The 27,052-nt window shown below is 33.5% G+C and overlaps 1 protein-coding gene across 4 annotated transcripts in view; it reads left to right on the forward strand.

Annotated features, from left to right (window-relative positions):
• Positions 1 to 282: 282 nt before the first annotated feature.
• Positions 283 to 27,052, forward strand: part of TRPC4 (transient receptor potential cation channel subfamily C member 4) — a 251,004-nt gene continuing 224,234 nt past the window's right edge. For 2 of the 4 annotated variants that reach the window (XM_074304860.1, XM_074304859.1), the window contains exon 1: positions 1,018 to 2,218. The gene's annotated coding sequence lies outside the window, so the exon portion shown is untranslated. The other 2 variants (XM_074304858.1, XM_074304861.1) reach the window with 2 other exon arrangements.

Here is a 27,052-nt window from a genome sequence, read left to right on the forward strand (position 1 = left end):
TAAATTCTGCATAGAACAACAAATGGAATATCGTCTTCAGATGTGCATCAATGGTCACTTTATTTATTTTAAGGAGAGAAGTGAAAAAAAAAAAAAAAACTCCCCAAAGAAGAAAAAATCCAGTCTTCTTTTTCAAAACCCTTCATCATGAAACCATTTTTCTCTTTTGGTCCCAGAATTTTTGAAGCAATATCCTAAAGGTGGCGCTCTTGAAAATTTACCGTGGCATAAAACTGGGCGGGGGGCGGGGAGCAAAGAGAGGGGGAGAAATCCCATCAATTTAGCAAAGTGATCTGGGAAGGGCAAGGAGAAGAGCAAATAAAATAACTCATAGAAAAAGGCGGCAGGCGAGTCATTCTAGGAGGTGCTCTTTCAATGATCATCCTTTTCTGACAAAAGAACTCCAAACTCTCAGCCCAGGTGTTTGAGGACGAGAGGCAGATAATCAGGAGGAGAATTCTCCAACTCTAGGGTTGTTGGTAGTGCACAGCTGTCCTATTCTTGCCTTTCCATCTTAATTACAACAGAACCTATTTCAGGGGAAACAATGGGTCCTTCTCTCAGAAAGGATGGGATTCCCAGAAGGAATAACATGTCAAAGAAGACAACGGAAGGATAATTGGTCACTCATCTGTTGCACAAGCGCAAAGCCAAGACTGACGTCTCCTTGGATGGGAGTGATGAACATTTAGAAAGCTAGGATTTGGAAAGAATGAAGAAAATTAAAGTAGAGGAGGTAAAGGGGGGATGGTCCAAGGGATTGCGAACCTAAATCGCGTCTGCAATTCCACATTTGACAAATGGAATTTCAAAAAGATTCTCCTGGGACAAGAGTGAGAAACAAAAAGCTTTGAGAATGACTAGCTCAATGGACATCTCCAGGACACGCCTAAAGCCAAGTAAGTTCTTGTCAACTTTGCAAGGTGTGCTCTCTTTCTCATTCGCATCTTTTCTGAGACTGGGGGCGGGGGGGGCGGGAAAGTGAATGGGATAACTTTTATCTAGGTAGCTCACTTGTACAGCGTGCACTCACATCCATCTATAACACCCATATGTTTCATACACACACGTACACAACATCCTAGTCTTGCTTTCACGGGGGCGGGAAATCCCTTGAGATTTAAATATCGAACTGGGAAATAAAATGCTTTCTTGTGCCGATTTTAGGGGGAAAAAACTGGGTTTGCGAAAAATGAGTGAGGGTAGAGGAGAGAAAGGAATGGTTGTTTATAATTTATTAATCGCGACCCCTTAAATTGTTGATACTGGAAAGCCGCAATCCTCGGAGTTTACTGCTGGCAAAGTCTGACACCTTGAGGACAAGGGAGGGCTTGCTGGTAAAACGGGAGAAACCAGGATTTGGAAGGGGCTTCTCGAGACTAGGTTGCTGCTCTGCATTGCTCTGCCGGCCCTGAGGACTTTGGGGTCTGCTTCTAACACCTGGCTAAGTGAAGCTCTCCGCGAACCGGACTATAAATCTGACAGCTGCTCCCCAAATGTCTGAATCAGTTATCTTATTGAAGTTCAAGTTCACTTTGGAGTCTGTCCTACTGCGGATAATGGTGTGAAAATGAACTCAGCTTGGTCTCTTAAGGGTGCCCTTAGTACGCAGGGGACACTAAATACCTGTTGGTCGAATTGCCTCGAATTCGCTAGCAGAGATCATTTCAGGACTGGCTAAAGGTAACGGTGGTTGAGAAGGAGTGGACTAAGGCTACACAGAGAGCGTTTGGCTTCCCACTAGAGATATGGCCAATCCAATGGCCAGGCCAGGGTCCAGGCTTTCTCCCAACCTTCCAGTCCAAGTATGGGATGTGACGACACTCAGTCAATCACCCATCTAAGTGCAAAGACAGACAGACGAAACCTTCTAAACGGTTTGTCTTGGGAATTGAGATTTTCCCGCTCAGGATTTAATTCGCTCTCCCTCCCTCCACCCCCTTTTAGATTCCTTCCCCTCTCCCCTTTTTTTCCCCTTGCCACCCATGGCATTGCTGCCTGATAAGCTGTACTACCCTCTGCTCAGTGCCAACTGCGTGGGCTGTGACTTCATGTGTTTTCCTTGGAAAACCGAACACTCAGAAACTCGCAGAGATTGAGGAAATCCCAAAGGCAGCAGCAGCCGGGGGTGCTTTCACAAGTCACAGCTGCAGACAACATCGCGCAGCTGGATATATGATTACGTCTGAGAATTGACCGGGAGACAGCAACTTTACAGGTAAAAGGTTCTTCTCTGACTGCTAGCTATAAGGAATCTGGGGGAGAGATGGCACCTAGCAGTCTCTTCCTGGTTCACTACGAAGTTTTTCCAGGCTTTGTCCTGAAGCTCAGTGGACTGTGAGCCCCTTCTGCCCCCAATCTCTCCGCGGAGGTTATGGGCTAGGAAGGAATAAGATTTTCCCCCGCCCCCTCCTTTTCCTTCCTCTTTCTCTTCCCCCTTCCTCCAACCCCTGATTGAATCTATTGCAGTAACCAACTCTTATTAGGGAAAGCTTTGAAGAAGTCAGTCAGCTCCTCCGCTTCTCTTTCTTTGCTCGCCTTATCCTAGAGCATCCGAGTTTCTTGACTTTTAAAAACGGGTGGGAGGCAGGCGAGGGCAGAAAACGAGAGGAATGGAGTGCTCGGTGCGACTTATATGGTAAACAAGAAGACTGAAGGAATTCAGCGGTGCTTTGAGATCTTTAGGCTTTTCCAAATTAAGGATCTACCAGCTGGTTATAGTCCCCCGGGCCGGGAACCTAAAACGGTAGGTATAAAGCACGTCCAACAAATTCGTGTTAGGGAAGCCAAGAGCGCTAAGTGGCCAATATCTTCTCAGACAAGCCTTGCGTCATTTTTATTCCCATGTGTCTGTCAGGGAGCAAAAAGCAATCTCTAGTGTTACTGGTACTGTAGCAAGCGTTTTCTTGGTCGCATGGCAACGGGCATTGAAATTAAATCAGAGACCCTACCTCTTGCTTCAGAGAATAACTTGGGTTCATTATCTGCCAGTTTAATTACAAAAACAAGGTTATTTAGGGAAAGGGGAGCTGCAATCATGGCAGTTTTCATTAGCGAATATCTGGTTCCTACTTAGTGAAAAGATAGAGCCATGAAACTTTAAACGACAAAGAGAAGTCCTGAATAGTGGGAAGGGAAATGGTTGAAAACAAAATTAAATGATGACAAGTTTTGTTTGTTTGTTTGTTTTTCCTAAAGAAAATCCTGAATAGATGAATCGATGTCTCTTCGGTTGACATTTCATTTTTAATATTCTTATCAGAAAAAAATAGTACTGCAGAGTTTCTTTATAATTGTTCAAAGGAAATTAAATAATCTGGATTTCCCTACTGAAATTCAATTGGAAGAAGCAGTTCTGTGTGTGCTTAAACGTTGAAAATATGGTGCACCCTGATGTACCCTTTGTTGTTGGAATTTAATGCTCTTTGTCTTTGAGTACTTACATTGAGATCACAGATCATTGAATTAGAATATATTTGAAATTATGTATTTTTATTAGTTGCTTGGTTAATGAAACAGAGAACATACTGCCATACTTCATTATGTTTTTCTATCCTCACTCCAGTATCTAGTTTAATGCCTTACATCTTGCAGATAGATGCTCAATGAATATATGATGAATAAATGAACAAATAAATGAATGTGCTTGACAAGGAGAGAAAGAAGAGTTATTGGTCAAAAGTAGAAAAAAGCAATCTTTGGGAAATTTGATTATATGATATTAATAAAATGAAGAATTAAAAAAAATGTTTCTAGTTTCAATAAGAATAAATGCAGGACAGTTTGACAAGTGCTATAAGAGTGTCATGCATAGAATATCAGGAAAGACCAGCACATGAAAAATTATCTAGGGTTGTTAGTTGATACCATAGAATAGCATTATGCCTCTAAAATAAAAAACAAAAAAAAAGTCCAATTCAGAGTTTCATAAAAAGAATATCACTTTTTTTCAGTAACTTGAAGACAATATTCACTTTCTACATAATCTGCTTTCTTGAGGGCTCTTAGAATAATAGACATTTAAAGTTCTGTCCCCGAACCACACATACACACAATAAAAAAAAAAAAAAAAAACAGACTCATAAGATTGTCCAATAATGTTTAATTCATTAAGATGTTGGAATTAAGATTTATTTGAAAACATGATATGGAAGGATCCTTTCTTAACTGGGGATTCTTCCTCTTTAAAGAGAAGGAACCCAACAAAAAGAGTCTTAACTACATTGTGAAGGATTTAGACTAAGAAGACCTAAATTATAGCTTGATAGATGAAACATTATCAATGAAAAGTCATTTTATTATCTTGTTTTCTTGAAGCCTTTAAGATTGATTTTTCCCCAGTTATAAAAGGATCTGTGTTATTTTAAGAAATAATTAAGTTTTTTTGTTTTTATTTTTAGATCTCATGATCCCTTCAACCTTAGCATTTCATGGTATAATTTCTCCTTTTCCTGTCACTTACATGACAATATACTTTTTTAAAATTATTATAGCTTTTTATTTACAAGATATATGCATGAATAATTTTTCAACATTGACAATTGCAAAACCTTTTGTTCCAACTTTTCCCCTCCTTCCCCCCATCCCCTCCCCCAGATGGCAGGTTGACCAATTCATTTTAAATAATCACAATATGCTTTAAAAAAAAAAGAAAAAAAAACAGAAAGAAATTATATTTGCAAGACTGAGAAATCTGGTTGAATAGCTGTTTTATGACTTTTAGCTCATCTTGTTGGAGTTGACACAGTGGTAAGTGATCAAATAATCACTTGATCTAAGAATAACAAGTTCCCTGATGGGTCCTAAGATCCAATTAGAACCTATATTTAAATAATTTTGAAGGCAGCATGGCTGACTTTGGAATTAAAAATCAACCAACAAATGTTTATTTAGAGCCCATTATGTGTCAGGGATTGTGTTTGATTCTAGGGATATAAATATAGCAAAAAGAAACTCTCTGACCACAAGGACTAAGGAATACATGAGTCTGGCTTCTCTGTCACATAAGACTATGTCAACTTAAGTAAATTAACCACTCAGGATTACAGGCAAGTCTTTAAGTTAGAGATGGCTCCTTAATTTTCATAGTTGGAGAGACTTATCACAAAGAGAGATACCCAAACTGTTGAAAATTTACAGTCCCAGAATTCCTTACATGTTATAATTTCTAAAAGTGTAAATTTTATCTTTCTAATGAGAGTAAGACTTCTTGACTTAGTGTCCAAGGATAGACTTTAAGTGATCTGCAAATTTGGGTGGGATCACATCTTTATTTTCTCTAACCTCTAATTAAAACTTAACTATTTCCTTCAATTATGATTAAAAACAAACATATTATGAGAAGAAGGACATAGGCTTCCTTAGATTGCCAAAGAAATCTCACACACACACACACACACACACACACACACACACACACACACATACGCGCGCTTACTATGATTGAGAATTCCTGATTTAGAACGCATAGTGCTAATAAATTTCTTAGGGTCAGAGACTGTATGTCTTTTCTAAGTGTATCTTTAGACCTTAGAATAATTATTGGCACAATCTGAGTACTTAGTAAATGCTTTAAAATTCATTAAACATGGTTTTCATTTAGAATAATATTAGAAATGGACTTCACCTTAGGAAAAAAAAAAAGGCCATATTTCTGATTTAATTCAGGAAGAGAACACCTGCTGGGAATACTCTCTCTACTAATGCAGATCAGCAACTATTCTGCAATTTAAAATCTTCAAGAGTTGCCTGAGCCTCACCAATAGGTTAATGATATTCTAAGAATTATACTGCTAGTATGTGTCAGAACAAGAATTCAAACCTAGATCTTTCAGACTAAAACATGCATGTTTTTTCTTCAATAGGCCAACAGGCTTCCTCTATGGTATTAACCTTACTATTTATTCCAATAACATCATGTTAAAGAATAGGGACAGAGCTAAGATGCAAGCCTGGGTTCTTGGAGTCCAGATTTAGTACTATATTTTTTTCAAGACTTCAGAGCCATTCACTCAAATTATGTTTTATAATTTAACTATCAGGATCTGATTTCAATTTGTCAAAATCAAAGAAACTTAAAAATAAGCTTGAAACAGTCTTGAAAGTACTCTGTTGGCTGTACACTTGAATGAAACTATTGGCATTTAAAACTTCACTATTTAGAATAATTAGACTTTGGAAAAAGTATTCAAATTGAATACAGGAAAAAATGGATTTCTGTACTGAAGATTCAAAAGCAAAAGGAGCTCATTATTTACTGAGAAGCTGTCAAAATAAACATGCTATTAAAACCTTTTGCTGGGCAATAAAGCTTGTTTAGTGATGATGATTTTCACAAGGCTATTAGCATAAAACTACTTTAAGAAATAAATTATAACAAATGTGTCATGTACAGTTTTAGATACACATTTGAAATCAACAAAATAGAGTATGGGAATTTAGAATATAGATCTTGTATTTTGAAACTGGGAATCTCAAATCATTTTATTACATCTAAATAATTCATGTGACAGCAGATTGCACAATTTGTTTGCCAGATAATTTGGAGAAAGGTAATTATGCAAAAGGATAGATTTAAGTAACAAACTAATGAGCAGAAATAAGAGGCACATTAAGGATATTAAGGATTAATGAATACTATATTTTAGCTTTACACACTTGTATGTATGCTTTTATATTTTTCATTTCAAATGTGACTCCCAGTTTCCTATGAAAATTAAATTTCTTAAATTCTGTTTTTAAATATATATTAGGTTATTTTTAGAAAATATGTCACAAGCCATTTGAATTAAAATCTTCCTACTTTAGTGATATATTTGAGAATATTTGCATGTATATTACATGTAAGAAAAGTAAAGTCCATAAAGATTATTTGAGTTAAACTTCAGCATCTATATCAAATGATTGTTTTAAATTAAAAATTTCCAAAGCATATTGATGCCATTTTGTTTTAGCTATGCAGTTGCCTACAGGTGAAAAAAGAACTTCCATTACTTGATTCCTTAAGCTAATTAACCTGATAATGATGCCCACTAATATTGAACTTTTCTTTCATCTCCTTTTTAATATTTTCTTTGAAATATAACATTGTGATGCAATAATGGCTTCCTGAAAAGCTACAGATAATTTGAGGGGACACTTTTAAATATGAAATTAAAAATGTTAATTGTAACCTTAAATAATGTACTTCAATATCTTTATCCATCATAGTGTATATATTTTTTTAATTATAAGGGTGAAGGAATGAATCAGATGTATATTTATTACATTTTGCTGCCTGAAGTTTTCCATTATATCTATGAAATCTATTCAAAATTATTAGAAGTGTTTTGTGTTAGCAAAAAAAAAAATCAGTGATATAAAATTTACATAATACAAAACTAGAAATTATTATGAAGATGTGAATTCTACAAAACAAGTATCCTCTTCCCTCAGGCTACCTAAAAACAAACAGAAAAAAACCTTTATTAAATAAGAGAAAGTTTTCTTTATTGGGATAAGTCAAAATAACTACTTTTAACAAGTCTTCCTCACTCCTTTCCTGATTACTCATATATACATGAGCACCATAGAATATTGAATCTTTAACATATTAATGTCATGATAATACCCTAAATAGATAAAGACAGCATGGACTATAGGTCAGAACATTGGGGAATACCTGGATTTAAATCCCATCTCAAAAATGTACTAGATATTTAACCCTGAGCAAGTCACATAATCTCTTTGTAGCTCAATTTGCTTATGAAATGAAGCTTATTTTACTCAGGGACTTATGAGGATCCTTTGTGTTTTAAAGACGGTCCCATTATGAGAATTGGTATTATGTAAATAAATATTAAAATAGCAGGATTTTATTGATACAAAACCTACTAAAAACATCAGTCTAATTATATCTCAAAATGTACAAAGTATTGACTAGAATTCAGAAAATCAAACCACTACATTTTACAATAGTAAACTTAGTGACATAAATAACAAGTAGATGTTGCTTTAATTATAGTACCCTCAAAAGACTAATTCAATAATCTATATGATGCCACTTGTTGAAGCTGATAGCTAAATTTGTACATACCTATTTATTAACAGATTTATTCAAAAGAATAACCTTTCTTGAGCTTTATTGTAAATAATGTCCATGAAAATAGAAGGGGAAAGAGAGGGGAATGATAACAATGTATCCTAGTAGAAAAATTCATATTCAATATTAGATATTTGTTTCTAAAGACCAGCATTAAGATTTTAAATATTCTGGAATATGAATAAATTTATTAGAAATACTTCTTTACAACACAAGTGGGATTCCTTAAGACCAATAAAGTTTTAATGTTATACATAACTGATGACATGAGAAAACTCTTGAGTTTGTTCATTCTTAATTTGCTACTCAGATTATTATTGCCTGATTCTCCTTCACAGTGTGATATTGTGGAATATCAGTTCACTCAACTAGTATTTAAATGGCCATGCCATTGGGCTGCTTTTAAAAATCAATTTTAACAAATATACTGGCTCATTTTAGACATGTTTGAAATTAATCATATTATACAAAACAAAGCAAAACCCTCATTTGATTATTATAAATGAATTGCCTTCCATTATTTTCAGCATTTAGAAATGCTGAATTTTGTTATTAGTAAAAGCTAGGCAAATTATATGTGTAACAACTTTATTGTATACTCTGTACAACTGGAGCAGAGGCTAGATGTAATAGAGAAAGGGAATTCAAGTACCAGGCATCAAGTAAAAATATCATTCCATAAAACAAAACAAAACAAAACAAACAAACAGAATCCAAAAATATTCCTGACCTGATAACTATTTTATCTTAAAACAAAAACAAAAAACAATGCCACACATACTTATTAATGTTTGTTACCCTCTTGAGAGGCAGAGGGAATAAAAACATGACCTATAAACCAGTAAAACCAATGTTGAAATAATGCATGTGACAAACTAGATGTGAGACCCTGGATAACTCACTTACTTTCTTAATGTTCTAAGCAATTTTCTTCCCCTCCTCTTCTCTCTATTCATTCATTCATTTATTTCTGGAATTCATTTTGACAACTGGAAATGGCCATGGATGTTGTAGGAGACCTTGACTTTTTTAAGCTAAGGTATTTAATAGGTCTCAGTTTAACTGAAGCAATGCTTCATTGGTGATTAAGGCTGAGTAATAAATAAGATTAAGAATAGCTTATTTTGCCTAGCCCAAAAAAAAATTAACCTTAAAGAAAAAGACCCTCACAGTTTTGGTTAAAACAGAAGTGATTGATATTTACTTTACTTCAAGCCAATCGGGGACCAAACAATGACCAAATGGAGTTTGGCCTGCAACCTATTGTCCATCAATAAGAGCCAAAGTGATTTGGATTTAAGATATGGTCTTAGCCATAAACCCCAAGATTTTAAAAAATCAAAATTTATATTCTTTTGGGCAGAGCACCACAGATAAAGGTATGATGCCTTATGTGGACAGAAGAAATTAAAAGAAGAACGATGGAAAGAAAAGAGCTATGTTGCCCAACTGGCTATTCTTGTTGGGTCCTTAATGGAGCAGCTCCTACTCCTACTCACAAAGATTGTTGCTTGTATTTATTCTTGAAGAAGACCATGACTTCAGGGAGGTTATATATGACACATAAGTGAATTGGATGAAAGTGAGGTAGGGCTGTGTAAAGTCACCAGTTACCTTCTCTGGCAAGATATAGATCAGGACGACTGGAGCCCTGGTATTGGTATTACTGTGCCAAAGGATATGCACTATTCAATAGACCTTTCGACATTGATTCAAATTGTTCTCCAGAATGGTTGGAACAGTTTACAACTTCACCAACAACACAGTGTATCATTTTCTCAATCCTCTCCAGCAATTATCATTGTCTTTTTCTATCATCTTAATATCTCTCTCTCTCTCTCTCTCTCTCTCTCTCTCTCTCTCTCTCTCTCTCTCTCTCTCTCTCTCTCTCTCTCTCTCTCTGTGTGTGTGTGTGTGTGTCTCTTAATAAACTTGATTGTGACCTAGATAATTGAAAAATTAGGCCTTCATCAGAAAAATATTGAACCTGCCTCTCCCACCATGTTCTTGCTTTCCTTCTAATTTTAGCAACATTGGTTTTGTGCGGGCAAAACATTTTTTTTGTTTGTTTGTTTATTTTTAATATAATGAAAATTATCCATTTTATTTAATATGATCATCTCCAATTTTGTAGTATAAGAGTTTTTTGACTGGTAAAATTTTCCAGGTTCCCTAATTTGCTTATGATTTTCCCCTCTATATCCAAATCAATTTATCTATTTTTACTTTATCTAAGTATACTATATAAGATGTTGATCTCTCATAACTTTTTGGTAAATTGTTTTTCCATTTTTCCAGCATTTTTTGTTAAATAGCGAATTCTTACTCCAAAAACTTAGATCTTTGGGTTTATCAAACTTTAAATTATATGTTAATTTACTGCAATGTATTGTGTACCATATCTATTTCACTGATGCATTGCATATATCTTAGCCAGTGCCAGATTTTTCTTCTTTTTTTGCAATTATCATTTTGAAATTAGCAATTGCTAGTGATACTGCTCTTCAGGACCCTTGTTCCCTTGTGTCCAAAAGTGCTCCTCTCTGCTCTAAAAGTGTGATCTAGAAGTGGAGATAGGCAATGGAGTGGGCAAACAGTGCCCTGTTTTATGCTCAGTATTAGCACAGTTTCTTCCTTAGTCTATGACCAGTTATAATAGACCTCAAAGTTTCTTTTGCTTCTGTTGCCATCTCCAAAGCTGCCACATGGACACTGGGTCAGTTCCCACACTAATCACAGACTTCTTATCTCCTAAATTATCTTGGATATTATCTTGAAAAAATGTCTCATCCCAATTCTTGTTGGCTTTGCTACTCTAGAATTTAATCTGAGGAGTTATTTCAAAGTTGTGTAGTGAGGAATGGTAGTACTCAGAATGCTTCCTCTATTCTGTTATCTTGGCTCTGCCCTTGGTACTTCTTGATAACAATTTCACTTGTCAGAAATCAGAGGTAGTGCTGGGAGCACCTGGGGAAAAAAGATGATTAAAAAATGAAATTCAAACTATATTATATCAGAACAAAATAGGGAAATATGGAAAAATATATGCACTATATGGCTCATAGAATTCTTTGATGAACTCATATTTTAAAATAAATATACAAAATATGTAAAAAAAGTGAAACATAACCAAAGACAAATATAAAAGACTAGAACAATTCTTTCAGAGATCAAAAGCACAAAATAAGTTTGTTTTCAATCAATCAACAAGGATATATCAAAGGCTTACTTTGTACCAGTCATTTTGACTCTTTGACCCCACATCTAATAAGTATCAAAAATGGAAATAAAATTCAAGTTTCCTGATTTTAAGCCTAGATTTCTTGCCACAATACCATGTAATTTCAAGGCCAACATTCATTTAACTAACATTTCTTAAGTATTTACTTTCTGCTAGATTCTCAAGGTACAAAGATTTATAGAACATAAGCCTTATTCCCAAAGACCCAAAAATTCAATAGGTTCAAATGATTATGATGCAATTGTAAAAGATAAAGAAAGACTAGAAGTATGTAGGTCACTTTCATTTAGAAGATAAATTTGAAATTTCCTTTGAATAGATGGCACTAAATTGTGTCCCCAAAGAAGGAACAGGCTTCAAAAAGTATGATAGTGGCTAGTAATGTAAGAAATCCATAGGATATGATATATTAAAAGCAGTGATAAGAACAGCAAATAAGGCAGAGTCCACTCTGGACCACAGCATACATAATTAGGGACATTATAAAATTAGATTTAAAAGGTAATTTCAAAAAAAAAATGGGGTGGGTCATAAATGCCAGCATAAGGAGTTTATTCATTGTTCTATAGGGAATGGAAATGCTAATGATTTTTAGTGGATTAATGTCTTGTTCAAATCTTAAAGTAAAAGGATTATTTGGGTACTTATATGAAGAATTGATTGGGGAGAGAATAGGTTACAAGCTGAAAAACTAGTTGGGAAGCTATGATAGTAATTTAGGAGAGAAGAGATGAAAAATATTGTTATTGCAGCAAATGTCATACAGTATAACAAGTTTACTATAGAGATTGAATCACACTATTTTAAATGAAGAAGTAAAAATCAAAGATAATCTGAGAGCATAGTGATGCCATCAACAGAAAAAAGTCTAAGGGAGAAGCACAAGTTTTGGAGGGGAAATCATGACTTCCCTTTGGAACAGGTTATATTTGAAATATTGGAGACTATCAATAGGTAGAGATATCCAGGAGAAGATATATTCAACTTTTTCCATTAAGATAATAATTTAAATCTGAAAAGGATAAAATAATACCTCTTGAATGGAAAAAAATAGGATGAATTGAAGCACCATGTAGGTATAAATTCAGTAAGAAAAAAAAATCTAAAGGTTTTAAATGAGTGTAAGTTACTGGAACCAGATAAACTATCCAAGAAGCTGATGACAGATTTAATCTAGAATCATTACCAATAAATTACAGAAATCATGAAGAATAAGAAAAGTGCTAAGAGGCATCCTCATGATGGGAAACAAAGGAAGAAGGGAGGAAGGGAAAGAAAAAAATTAAAAATCAGTAAGCTAAACATTGATTCACGACAGAATTGTGGAAGGGAAAAGTTTGAGATCATTTGGAAACAAAAGTGCAGGAACATGAAGACCACTAATCTAATTTTCTTTTGTAATCCTTGATATGACACTGGAAATAGCTTTTGTTTATGGTACCACATGGTACAGTGTAGAGCATATTTGACTTGGAATACAGAAAACTCAACTTTGAATATCATGATCTGGGCAAGGCATGGACTTTCTGAACATCACTTTATTCATCTGTAAAAATGAAAAGGGGATAGAATTGATTACCTCTAAGGTTACTGAGTTAGGTGACTTAGTAGATATATCATTTATCCTGGAGTCAAAAAGAAATGAGATAAAATCTGATTTCAGATACTACCTATGTGACCTTGGGCAAATCACTTCACTTTTGTCTTCCTCATTTTCCTCAACTGTGAAATCAGAATTATTGTAGCACTTATTTTGCAGGGTTGTTATGAAGATCAAATGAAATATTTTAAAAGTATATGGTAAGCACTTTAATAATGCTTATTCCTTTTCTCTTCCATTTTGGCCTTAAATATATAATCCTATGATATTTAATGCATCAGATGGTGGAATGATAGGACTTTTGGGATATTTTACCTGATAACTTATAGATATTTGTAAATATTATAGATATTTTTACCGGTTTCTCATTTTCCATGTATTTTTTATTTCTTTACATGATGCTTCCAATGTCACCATTAGGCAGAAGCTGTTCTTTTCAAAGTTGGGGATATCTGTTTACTGCTTTGTAACAGATTTAATCAAGGGAATTCATCTAATCAGAGTTTTTTTGTACCTCTTCCCATTGAGCTAGACATTTGTTTTCTTGTTCTATGCTTGAAACTACTACTAGGAATATGGAAGGGAGAAAATCTCCTATTTCCTCCATGTTGGGAAGTCCAAGGGAAAGTTGGCAGAATATCAAGCAGCATGTTCAACTTTCTCTGAATATAGTAAAGTATAGGAAGTATAGGAAATAAAATATACTTCCCAATTCATAACATCTATACTGCAGCCATTTGGGTCTGCTTGCATCTCCTTCTACACTATTTTTCATATGCTACTTCCATACTTTTTATGGATCTTCCCCATACTCTTTTTTTTTTTATTGTCATCTCTTGAAATGCAAAGCTCCCTTCCAGGCTTAGTTTAGGTTATTAGCCACTACATGAAGAGTCTCCTAGTTTTTTCTAGTTGTTAGTACTCACATGAATAAAAATAAATTTGTATTTGTTTTGTGTTTATGTATTTAAGGTAAAAAATGTATTCAACAGACTGCAACTTTTTTGTAAGGACTGCTTCATTTTCCTTTTTATTCTCAATAATGCCTTTGCACATATTAAATGCTTAATAAATGCCTGCTGAATTGCTAAATTGCAGGCATGTATAACAAACTTATACATGATTCAGAACTGGGAAGGAGAGATAGCAAATATAATAAATGATAAAATTAAGATTCAGAATTCTTTTAGTAGTGTGAAATAGGACAAAATCACCAAGAAGGTTTTCAACTGGCAAATATGATGACTTTTAGATTAAGGATTTTTTTAAACAAACAAATATAGGCTAGGAAAGTCTTGGTTTAGTAATAGTTCAGGATTAAAAATATTTGGGATTTGTGGTCAACAAAAATTTCATAGGAGTCATTTGTATGATTGAGAAACTGGAAAGTGTAATGAAAAATTAGATTACAATAATCAATCAATAAACATTTATTAAATTCCTACTATGTGACAAGCTGGGGATATGAAAAGGGCCAAAAGAAAATTACAGCCTAATGGGGTAGACAGCATGCAAAGAAATATATTCAAAGAGCTGGCTATATACAGGATAAATGTGAAATAATGAAAAGATGTACGGCACTGAAGAAGGCTTCCTATAGAATATCCTGAACAGTGTAAGTAACAGTGCCTCTGCACTCTATGCTATATTTGAATTTTTGGATTTTTGTCTGGATAAAGCATTTACATGGGGCATTTCAAAAATTGGAATACATGAAAAAGGAAAGCATAACAATGAAGGATCTGAAAGTTATATAATTTTAGGAGTTTTGGGAGGAACTAATTATGTTAATCCTGGAGGAAAAATTAAGAAGATTATAACATTTATTTTTGAATTTTTATTTTTCAAGATTTGGCATTCCTATTCTAGCCTAGTCTGGAGATAAAAGGGCTACTGATGTGTGTGACCCTATTCTCATTGGCATAAGACCTTAGACATACTCTATTCCTGATGTGGACAGGTTTAAATTTCCCTTCTCCATAAACAGAATGGTGTTTTTTTTGTTCCTGAGAATTTACATTATTAATGGCACAGAATTTATATACCTGCTTGTAATAATTTACTGCAGTTCAAAACTTCTAAGCTCAAGAGTTTCACCAGCCTTAACTTTCCCAGGAACAGAAAATACATACATGTGTTCCTGTTAGTGGTTTTCAAATATTTGATAATTTGTAAGGGAGGAGAATAAAAATATATTCTCATAGGCTTTGGCATGCAATCAACAAGCCAAAGTTACAAAGACGATCATAACACAATGGGAAAAAATCACTTCAATACCCAAAATTGTTCAATAGTGAAAAGAAAAGCCAACACTGGAAATCATGAATTTTTTGTCACAGAAAAGATTCAGAGTCTGTAATTCATAGGAGTCTGACTTAGATATTTCCCCATTATCTCTTCTAATCTCAAGATTCCACAGGAAACTTAATTGGAAAAAAATACTGCAAAGCAAACTATCTTTAAGCTTTGAATATTCAAAAAATACAAAACAGACAATTTGAAGAAAAAATAATTTAAAATGTCATAATTGTTTAAACTATTTTAGTTTTAATCAAGAGAAAGAAAATACAAAAATTCCTGGTATACATATGTAATTTATTCATTTCAGTTTGTTGTGTCCAACTGTCCAGGATACCCTTGGTGTTTTTCTTGGCAAAGATACTGTAGTGCCCTGCTATTTCCTTCTCTAGTTCATTATACAAATGAGGAAACTAAGGCAAACAGGATTAAGTAACTTGCCTAAGATAGTGAATATGGCTAGATTGAACTTATGTCTTCCTGACTCTAGGCCTAGCATTTTTTCCATTGTGTCACCTAAGTGCCCATTAATATGTAACACACATATATAATATGTTTATATTTATTTTGTACACATACACACACACATAAGCACAGTATTTGGAAGAAATACAAGCACTTCCCAGACACACCAGAATTTTGAACAGTTTCAGAAAACAGATTTTGACAATTTACACTTATTGAGTGCCAACTTCAGAAATCACCTCCAAGCAAAAATTTAAATATGTAACTCATACATGACTCCCTGAGATAATGTAGATGACATTCATCAAATGAATACAAATCTATCTTGTCCCTTGTGTTTCATTGTAATGGGAAGTGTTGCTGAGAGTGCCATAAAAATATTGATTCTAGTGTATTTAGATCATTTTCTTTGTCCCTGTAATTAAGTATAAATATTTTATTTCACAGTTCTCTAATAATTCAGTGGGCTGATGTTTGAGCATATTTGTTTATGTAATAGAGCCATTTACACTAACTGGTGCTTTACATGTTGATCTTCATATTATTTCCCTATGTAACCAAAGTAATTTTGTACCTCAAAATTTGAGGGTCATGATCTATGTTGAACTGTGTATTGTATAAACTCATTTATTATATTATGCTAATTTACTTTGGTGTAAGTGTTTTTCTGTAAGAATTCTTAAGAGAATTTTTTTTTATTATACTAAAGAAAATTATGGATCTCATTGAAAAAGAGCAAGTTCTTCTCAAAAACTTTCTCAAAAAACATGAAACTGGAATAAATGAAGTCCAAGGCACTCTTTGCATATTAAATGCCAAGGTAATGGTGAAGATTTGGAGGAAGTGGAGACATTCCAAGCCCCTCAACTTCCTTAAGTCAAGACAGAACACTTGGGGATGATCCTTGCTATATAGAGCAGTCATATGTCCTGAGTCCACACCCTTCACACCCATTATCTTATAGTGAACATCAGCACTGAAGATACCCTAATTATAGATTTCCTGAATGATTGCTGAAAACAGCGCTGCTTTATATCCCTTTTGTAACTTTGGAACACCTTTGTCAGCTTTCTTTATTGACAAAATTCTACCACCTGGGCAATCCTTTTTGCTACATTAATATGCTACTCCAATCTATATCCCCTCTTTAAGTTCTATTCATCCAGTCTCATAACTTTAGATACTAGCTGAATGTGTCCATATTCTCATATTCTCTCACCTTCTAAATCTTCTCCCTATTTTCATTTGCCTTTATACTAAGCTTGTCATCACTGTCTGATATATTAGCAATTGCCCTAGAATCACTTGGATTTTACTTTTTATGACCTGCTAATCCCCATGTTTGAAACTCATAAAATCAATATGATTTCACCCACTATGAATTCATCATACATAACAGAAAGATTTCTCTGTTCTTCTGGCCCTTTTACCTCATACTGACACCATCCAAATCTTCTCTGTCTTTTCACTGCCAAACTTCTTGAATAAATTTTATGTGCTTTCTTGGCCTCCAAAATACTAATCCAAAATTGCAAAGTTTCTCTTGACCACTTTAATGAAAATACTCTCAAACTCAAACTCACTAGTGACTATTGTTATTCCTTCTTTATTTTCAAAAGGATCAATGAATCAGAGTTGTGCAAAGTCAGCAGTGTTACTCCCTTTTCTAGACTCATCAAAGTCCAGCGGCAGGACAAAGTCAAGATGTCTGATGTTAGCCTAGGATGCAGTGAATTGTCTAAGGGTCTTCTATATCTAACCAAACTCTAAACAGGCTGCAGCCTCCTTCATAACCATTGGGACAAATTGTTTCATCTGTATATACACACACATATATGTATTTGTTTATGTATGTTTCTTTATTTTTTCTTTTTTTGATTTATATTATCATTATACATATTATTTTCCTGATTGTGCTTGATTTGTTCTATCAATTCATAAATGTCTTTTGATGTTTTTTTCTAAATTTTTGTAATATCTCATAAGGTAATGATATTCTACTATCAGTCTATGGTTTTATTTATCATATTGTGTTATTTGATTATGTTTCGCGAATTACATGGGCAAGCCAACTAGAATATTTCTTCTAAAGCCAATTAAATAGCACAAGGAATGAAATGCTGGGCCTGGAGACAGAAGGACCTGAGTTAAATCCAGCTTTAGACATTTACTAGCTGTGTCACCCTGGGCAAGTCATTTAGTCCTGTTTGTCTCAGTTCTTCCTCTATAAAATGAGCTGGAGAAGAAAATGGTAAACTACTCAGGTCGTAAAAAAAGAAAATCTCAAATGGAAATACAAATATTGGACACAACTGACATGATGGAAGAACAATTTTCTGGTCAGGAATACCCAGACACTTCCTAGCAGTGTGATCTTAGTCAAATCATATCATCTTTTTCTACTTCCATTTCCTCAATTGTAAAATGGAGACAATGCAATATCATCTACTTCCCAGGGTTTTTGTGAGGATTGAATAAATTAAAACTTGTAAAGTGCTTAGCCATTGTGTCGGAAGTAGATGCTCAAAAATACTTCTTCCTCTCTTCCTTCTTCCCTCCTACTTTTTTAGCATTATTTTTTAAACATTGAAAATGGTCCAATTTACAGTGCTATCAATAATTTATTAGTGTGCCACTCTGCCCACAGTCCTTCTAATAATTCCTACCTTTGTCATCTTTGCCACTTATTGCCTACGTAGTAAAACCAAACTATGATTTTATTTTTTTCTTATTATTTTTTTTCTTTACTTTTGGGGATTTGAATCTTAAAAATTCTTCTTTTGAAAACTACTTGAATTCTTTGATTATTTGTTATTTGGGGTGATTCAATTTTCTATATGTTTATTAATTCCCTATGTATCCTGTTTAGTAGACTTATATCATAGATATTTCATATTAATTTATTTCTGATTTATAGTCTGCACTTTTGTCCTAGTGTCATTGAATTTGTTATGGTAAAAGTTTTCGATTTCATGTAATCAAAATTGTCCATCTATTCCTTATGTTTTTAAAAAATTCTCCTCCTAGATTCAGTTGTGAAACATACTTTCTATTTTTGCAAAAATTTGCATGGCATAATCTCTTATATTTAAGTCTCATGTGTATTATTTACTTGTTTGTTTATTATTTATTTTATATGGTATATAATCTAATTTCATTTTTGCTAATTTTTTCTCCATTTTCCCTAGAAGTTCTTCTTAAATAGTCTTTCCCCTAGGAGTCTATGTATTGGATTCTTTTTTATTCTTTGCACTTTAATGCACTCTACTATTGTATTTCTCTGTTTTATATTCCCAAATATTAAAAGAATATTTTGATAATATAGTTTATATTGATACTACTTATAACACATTCTATAATATAACAATTCTTTGGCTCTTTCTCTTATTTACTGGGATCCTAGATCTTTGCTTTTTCAAATGAATTTTGGTATTATCTTATTTTATACTGGAAAGTTACACCCTTGACTATTTGATGTAGCCCTAAATCTATAGAATAAATTGTTAAAATTATTCTGGCAGTATGAGGAATGACTTCTTCCAATTATTTGTCATTTCTTTGAAGAGTTTTTCTTTTTTAATTGTGTATATAGAGGCCCTGAAGTTGTTGATATATTGAACCCCAAATATTTCATGAGTAGAAGTAAGATATTATCTCCATTCCTAACTTCAATCATCACTCATTCTCTCCATTCTCAAGGAATTCAGACCTAATTCACTCATCTACCTCTCTTACCCAATATTTTTCTTTTTACTGGGAGACCTTTATATTTATGTAAATGCGTTTTCTCAGGTCCTCCCTTACTTTCATTTCCCTCAACCTCCTTACTCTCTATAAACTATTCCTTCATACTAGTTCAGTCACACAAAACAATTATAATGTACTAATTTACCTTTACTCACAAGTGTGTTGTTTCCCTAATTAAAATTTGACATTTTCCTATTTGATCATAACCTGTTATTCCATTTTCCCCTATGTTTTATTCTTTCTATTTCTATTCTTCATCCTCATCAAAACTTCCATTTCTCAGTATTTCCTAAGCCATTATCATTGCTCTTTGAGCACTTTTGGAAGTGGAAATGAACAAATAACTACTAAGGAGAGGGTAGGAAACCTTGATTAAAGGGTGAACAAATGAATTCAGTTTATATACTATGCCATCTAGTTCTCTAATCTTTATTATATTCTTGCCTTGCTTAAACCTGGAGAAAGATTCTTCCTTTTCTGAATTTACCAGTAATTAGCCATTTCAACTCTGCATTGCCCTCTGCTCCTGAATGCTTGTTCCTTTGTCCTATAATCACACTTCTCTTAACAAACCTCCATCATGAATTACTCCTACCATCAATCTCTTTCCTTTCTTACTACTTATGAGTTGCTTTATGACAGTCTAGAGCAAATCTGATAATTGTAACTAAAACAATATAAATTCAACTTATCCAACCTCAACTGGACTCATATTGTAGCCAGCATTCCCCACAAAAGATTCTTCAACCCTCTTCTTTCCTCCCTAAAACCCTTCACACTTTGTCTTACCCCATGTCTCTCTGAGATGAGAACTAACATTACCTCTAATCCCATATGTGTAGATAGATAGATAGATAAATCCTGTTTTATATTGCTCTTTGAATGTTTCCAACTTTTCTTGAATGTTGTTGTTCAATCATTCATGACCCTTTTGGGGGATTTTCTTGGCAAAAATGCTAGGGAGTTTTGTCATTTTCTTCAGTTCATATTACAGATGAGAAAACTGAAACAAGAATAATTAAGTGACATTCTCAGTGTTATTCAGCTGGCAAGTATCTGAGGCCATATTTGAATCAATGTTTTCTTGACCAGCAATCTAGATACCAATAGGCACTAATAAACTAATCTCTATTGAAAAAATTGAGGTCATTTGGCATGAGCTTCCTCTTCTGCTATTGTCTTAACCTCAAAACCCCTTGATTTTATTTCCCATTCTCCTTTATTACTTTCACTTTCTAACAGTTAGACTTTCACTTTGTCAAAAACAAATTTCATCCCTTCCCACTTTACCATCTTTAGTAGTATATATGTATTCTATTGCTTTTTAAAAATCTCTGTCTGTTTCTGTATATGTCTGACTTTCTTCAGATCTGGATCTCTAGCTTTTTCTTTGCTTTATTTCCTTCTGAGTAGGACTAGAATTTATGCATCAAAGGAGGATAATAGTGTTTTATTTCTCAGTTTTTGAGAATAATTGCTATAAATGTCATTAACAATTTGATAAAATTTACTTGTACATCTATCTCAATCAAGGTTTCCTACCCTCTTCTCAGTAGCTACTTATGGGTTGTTCAGTTTCACTTCCAGGTTTTGGGTTGATTAAATTTTCTATTTCACTCTATATTTTAATTAAATATTTTATAATTTATAGGTAATCATTTCTTCTAAATTTTGATTTTTACTATCATGTTTCAATGTTCTGAGCATTTAAGTAGTATAGTGGATAGGGTGCCAAATGTATCAGGAGGATCTTAATTCAAACCCAGCTTTGGACACTTACAAGCTATGTGACCCAAGCAAGTCCTTTAATTTCTGTGTTTGTTTTAGTTTCCTCATCTGCAAAATAGGGATAACAATAGCACCCACCTATCAATATTACAGTTTTTTGATCATCATATGAAAAAATAAATGTAAAGCACATGGCACTGTGCCTGGCAAATAATAAAATCTATAAAATATTAGTTATTATTTATCATTTCTATTTTTCTTCAAAGAGTTGCAGCTTTTGAAGTATAAAATTTGAGGTTTCTCATTTTTCCTAGTTCTATTCATACATTTGTAGATCTTATGAAAATTTTCTTCACTTCTGAATTCATTCCTTCATTTTTTAAATTTAAAACTGTTGTTGATAACAGTGGAGGAAGGCCTTCTGTTGTGTATCACTACTAGAAATGTTATTTCATGAAGAATAATAATGGATAATATGATTCATTCAGTATAACAAGACATAAGGACCAGTCCTATCAATTGCCTATCAATTGTCATAATAAAATTATGACAATTTTCCTAAGACCAATATATTTTATCCTTAGATCCTTGTTTCCTTCCAAAACCCAAAACATATCCTCCCCAATTCAGAATACATACTTCCTCCAAGGGCACATAAATAAAAAATAAAAAAAAACAAACAAACAATAGTCTCTACACTAAAGAGAAAGAGGTTTCTCACCTCTGTCTCCATCTTTCTCTGTCATATAAAACAGATTTATATTTTGTAGTAATCTATATATCTATGCTGAAAATTGTAACAAGGGGGGCAAAGGCAGTTCAGTTGTGAGTGACACCTATATACAAATAACAATGCTCTGACTTCTCAAGTGCTGGAAAATTTAGGCACATATATTTACTGAATACTTACTTCCTGGAAGTTGAAAAATATAGGCAATAGCTGGGCATTTTATTTTCTCTCTCTAAGTTTAAGCAAGGAAAGGATATAATAAGGATAAGACAATTAGATGGTGTATAAAGCATTAGAATTGAAGTCAGGAAGGTTAGAGTTTAAATATTGCCTCAGGCACTAGATCTGTTACCCTGTGAAAAGAACAGTCTCTCTCAATCTGTTTCCTCATTTGTAAAATGGGAATAATAGAAATACATGTAATTTCTTCTTTCCATATATATATACATATGCATATGTATATATGCATATATTCAGATGCTATCTATCTATCTATCAATACCTCTATCATCTATTCGTATGGCAGTGTATTTTCCAAATACACTAGATAGTGCAGTGGATAGATTACTAGGCCTAGAATTCCAATTCAGCCTCAGAAACTTGCTAGCTGTGTGATTCAGGGCTAGTTACTTAACACCTATGTGCTTCAGTATTTTACATATAAAATGGAGACATACTTAGAAAAAGAAATGACAAACCACTCTAGTATCTTCATCAAAAAACTCTATACAAGTCCATGTGGTGGGTCAAAAAAATTAGATACAACTGACCAACTATTTGTGCATTTGTATGTATTCATTATATACAACATGAATGTAGACATGTATATATACAAATCATACAGATATATATGTATATATTATATATTACATACATGTATGGGTGTATATGTATACACATATACATGGTATATGTATATACAATTCTTTTGTAAATCAAAGTGCTACATAGATGCTGGCTATTCTTATTCTTATTAATAAAATATCTGAGTAGTAATATTAAGTATTATACTATGTCAAAGATAAAAAGTAATATGTACTTAAACAAACTCTTCAGTAATATATAAATAAATATGAGTTGATACTAAATTAATATGAAATGGGATATAGTATACATGACATGAAATAATAATAGTGTATTTATACAAGATTTAATACTTTAAAAGTCTGCAAAATATCAACATTTAATTCTTTTGAACATCACAACAACCATGTAAATGCTATAAATATTATTACCTCCATTTTATAAAGTGTTTCAGCACTAGTGATTTGCCTGTGGTAGGTTGCACAGTTTTTGTGAAGAACTTGCACTTACTGAGAAGTGGGTATACATTATAAAATCACCATTCATAAAGGGAGATTGAAAGGTTATATTTATTCACTCCGTTTGTTTTCAGCCAAGCTTGCACCTAAACTATCTAATTAAGACAAAGAAACCACTGTCTTTAAGGTTTCAAGCCAAATTAACCTATTATCTCCATTAGTAACATATTCCAGTGCCTCACAGAGTTTTCTTTCTCCTTTGTGTAGGTTAAATATTTTCTATATTATCCACCTTCTCTTTTTAAAAATTGGTGATGGAGAATTTTTGAAAACATAGAATGAAAATAACTTTAAATTTAAAATTATTTTATCAAATAGAGAAACTGTTGTTTAGTGGGGAGGAAATAATATCCACATCCTGGTACAAACATTCACTAGCTATGCAAAAACAGCTACTTGATGTCATCTCTTTGAGAGCATCAGTTTCCTTATCTGTGAAAAATGGAATAAGAATTCTTTGCTTATTTTATCATTTTTTAAAAAAACAAGTCTGGGTTTATTCTATGTTAATAGTGTAAACTATCCTGGAATAAGTATCTTGACTTTCATTCAATCCAAGTTTTGCTAAACTACTCTCATAGAATACTCAGGATCTGAAGGCAATCCTGGAGGAAAAAATAAAACAAAAACTATCCTCTTTACAATTTTCCAGAGGAGATATTCTTGCATTTCTGCTTACTATTCATGTCTAAACCCTAGAGCTTCTCCACTGTTTATTCAGAAATATTAATTTTCTCTGAGTCATTCAATTACCAAATTGTAATTAGGGCTCTTGATGCATTGCCTCCCCCCAGAAAAGAGAGAGAGAGAGAGAGAGAGAGAGAGAGAGAGAGAGAGAGAGAGAGAGAGAGAGAGAGAGAGAGAGAGAGAGAAGAAAGAAGAAGAAAGGGAAGAAAGTAGGGAATGAAGGAAGAAAGGAAGGAAGGAAGGAAGGCGGAAAAGAAGGAAGGAAGGGGAAAATGGAGGGAAGGGTTATAGGAGAATGGAAGGAAATAAAGGAGGAGGAGAGAAAAAGGGAGGGAGGGAGGAAGGGAGAAGAAAGGAAGGAAAAGAGGAAAAGGGAAAGAAGGAAGGAAGGAAACAAGGAAGAAAGGAAGAGAAGGAAGGAAGTAGGAAGGAAGGGAGGGAGTACTGAAGGGATAATTAGAAAATGCAAACTTTAAAATGTGGCCATTTTTATATGTAGCAAAAATAACTTGGCAAATGGAACTCAGCTGTTTACTTGCTGGTTCATCTTAATCTAACAGTGAAGTAGTTTTGTTCATAATATACCAAAGATGTGATGCTATGAATTGATTTTATTTTCATTCTGTGCCTCTGATATGCTCTTAAAACAGATCTAATATCTACATCTGTAATAAATAATGACTTAAATAAATAAAAATAACTTCAAAAATATTTTATTATAGAAACAGATAATAAAAAAAAAACTTCTAGAGTAAAAGATGTCAACAGTTTTAACAGCTTTGAAGCAAACACAGACTGATCACCCAGTGATGTACAATTATAGCCTAAGTTGAAAGCACAAATATCTAAGAGATATTTAATAATTTTTCCAGTTGGTTTGTTAAGATTTTACAAACATGCTAGGAATAATAAAAAGGCAGCTTTTGTTTTAGTTTCTCTTTACTATTTGCGTCCAGTACTGTGATTTCATTATTATAGATATTTCCCAGTATGGGTTCTTCCTACCTTGATGCAGATCTCCAACTCATCTGCAACTTTATAGTCTTAGAAACTTGCCCAGGAGTTTGTGACTTTTTTTTCTTTTTTGGTCACTTAGCAAGTGGGACCCTGGGATTCCTGAGAGAACAATTATAGGAACACCATATCACACATTTAGATTTCGAAGAGATTTCTAAATCACTATTAGAGAAACCGAGATCTCTATTAGATCATGCCCATGATAGCATGATCATGTGTAGTGAATGACAGAGTTGAGACTTGAACCCAGATTCTGACTTCATATAAAGAGATAATTTGCTATCTACTAATAATAGTAAAAGTATCCAATATTTTAATATGTCCCTTAGGCCTTAGTATTCCACAACAAGACTAGCTACATCTCCCTCTCTTAAGGGTACCTTCAGTAGTTGGAGTATTTTATCCCTAATATTATTAGTTCAAGCCCTTATTTTTAGTTTATACTCCTTTCTATTGATTTCTAGTAATTGCTGTTTTTTGTTAAGTTTTAATCAATTAACACTAATTTACTTTTACAAAGCAATATTTTCTGCTAAAAATATAGCAAGAACAGGAATACCAACATACCTTCTTTAACATTTCAGGAAGCCTACACTCCATCTACAACCTCTTCAATCTTAGTTTTTTTTTTTTTTTTTTTTTGATTGCAAGGTGAGTGGACCTTTTTTTATTATTAATTTTATAATTATAACATTTTTTACATTATCCCTTGTACTCCCTTCTGTTCTTAATTTTCCCCTACTTCCCTTCACCCCCTCCCCTAGATGGGAGGCATTCCCATACATATTAAATATGTTATAGTATATCCTAGGTACAATAAATATATGCAGAACCGAATTTTGTTGTTGTTGTTGTTGTTGTTGCAAAGGAAGAATTGGATTCGGAAGGTAAAAATAACCTGGGGAGAAAAAACAAAAAATGCTAACAGTTTATACTCATTTCCCAGTGTTCCTTTTCTGGGTATAGCTGATTCTGCCCATCATTGATCAATTGGAATTGGATTAGCTCTTCTCTATGTTGAAGATATCCACTTCCATCAGAATACATCCTCATACAGTATCATTGTTGAAGTGTATAATGATCTCCTAGTTCTGCTCATTTCACTCAGCATCAGTTGATGTAAGTCTCTCCAAGCCCCTCTGTATTCATCCTGTTGGCCATTTCTTACAGAACAATAATATTCCATAACATTCATATAGCACAATTTACCCAACCATTCTCCAATTGATGGGCATCCATTCATTTTCCAGTTTCTAGCCACTACAAAAAGGGCTGCCACAAACATTTTGGCACATACAGGTCCCTTTCCCTTCTTTAGTATTTTCTTGGGATATAAGCCCAGTAGTAGCACTGCTGGGTCAAAGGGTATGCATTTTTGATAACTTTTTGGGCATAATTCCAGATTGCTCTCCAAAATGGTTGGATTCTTTCACAACTCCACCAACAATGCATCAGTGTCCCAATTTTTCCACATCCCCTCCAACATTCATCATTATTTGTTCCTGTCATCTTAGCCAATCTGACAGGTGTGTAGTGGTATCTTAGAGTTGTCTTAATTTGCATTTCTCTGACCAATAGTGAATTGGAACACTCTTTCATATGAGTGGAAATAGTTTCAATTTCATCATCTGAAAATTCTCTGTTCATATCCTTTGACCATTTTTCTATTGGAGAACGGCTTGATTTCTTGTAAATTAAAGTCAATTCTCTATATATTTTGGAGATGAGGCCTTTATCAGAACCTTTAACTGTAAAAATGTTTTCCCAATTTCTTACTTCCCTTCTAATCTTGTTTGCATTAGTTTTGTTTGTGCAAAAGTTTTTAATTTGATGTAATCAAAATTTTCTATTTTGTGATCAATAATGATCTCTAGTTTTCCTTTGGACACAAATTCCTCCACAAGTCTGAGAGGTAAACTAGCCTATGTTCCTCTAAGTTATTTATGATCTCTTTCTTTATGCCTAAATCTTGGACCCATTTTGATCTTATCTTAGTATGTGGTGTTAAATGTGTGTCCATGCCTAGTTTCTGCCATACTAATTTCCAATTTTCCCAGCAGTTTTTGTCAAATAATGAAATTCTTGACCTTTTGTTCTTCCATATGAATTTTGTTGCTATTTTTTCTAGGTCATTAAA

The sequence above is a fragment of the Sminthopsis crassicaudata genome, chromosome 3 (genome assembly GCF_048593235.1).
Source record: "Sminthopsis crassicaudata isolate SCR6 chromosome 3, ASM4859323v1, whole genome shotgun sequence".
NCBI lineage: Eukaryota > Metazoa > Chordata > Mammalia > Dasyuromorphia > Dasyuridae > Sminthopsis > Sminthopsis crassicaudata.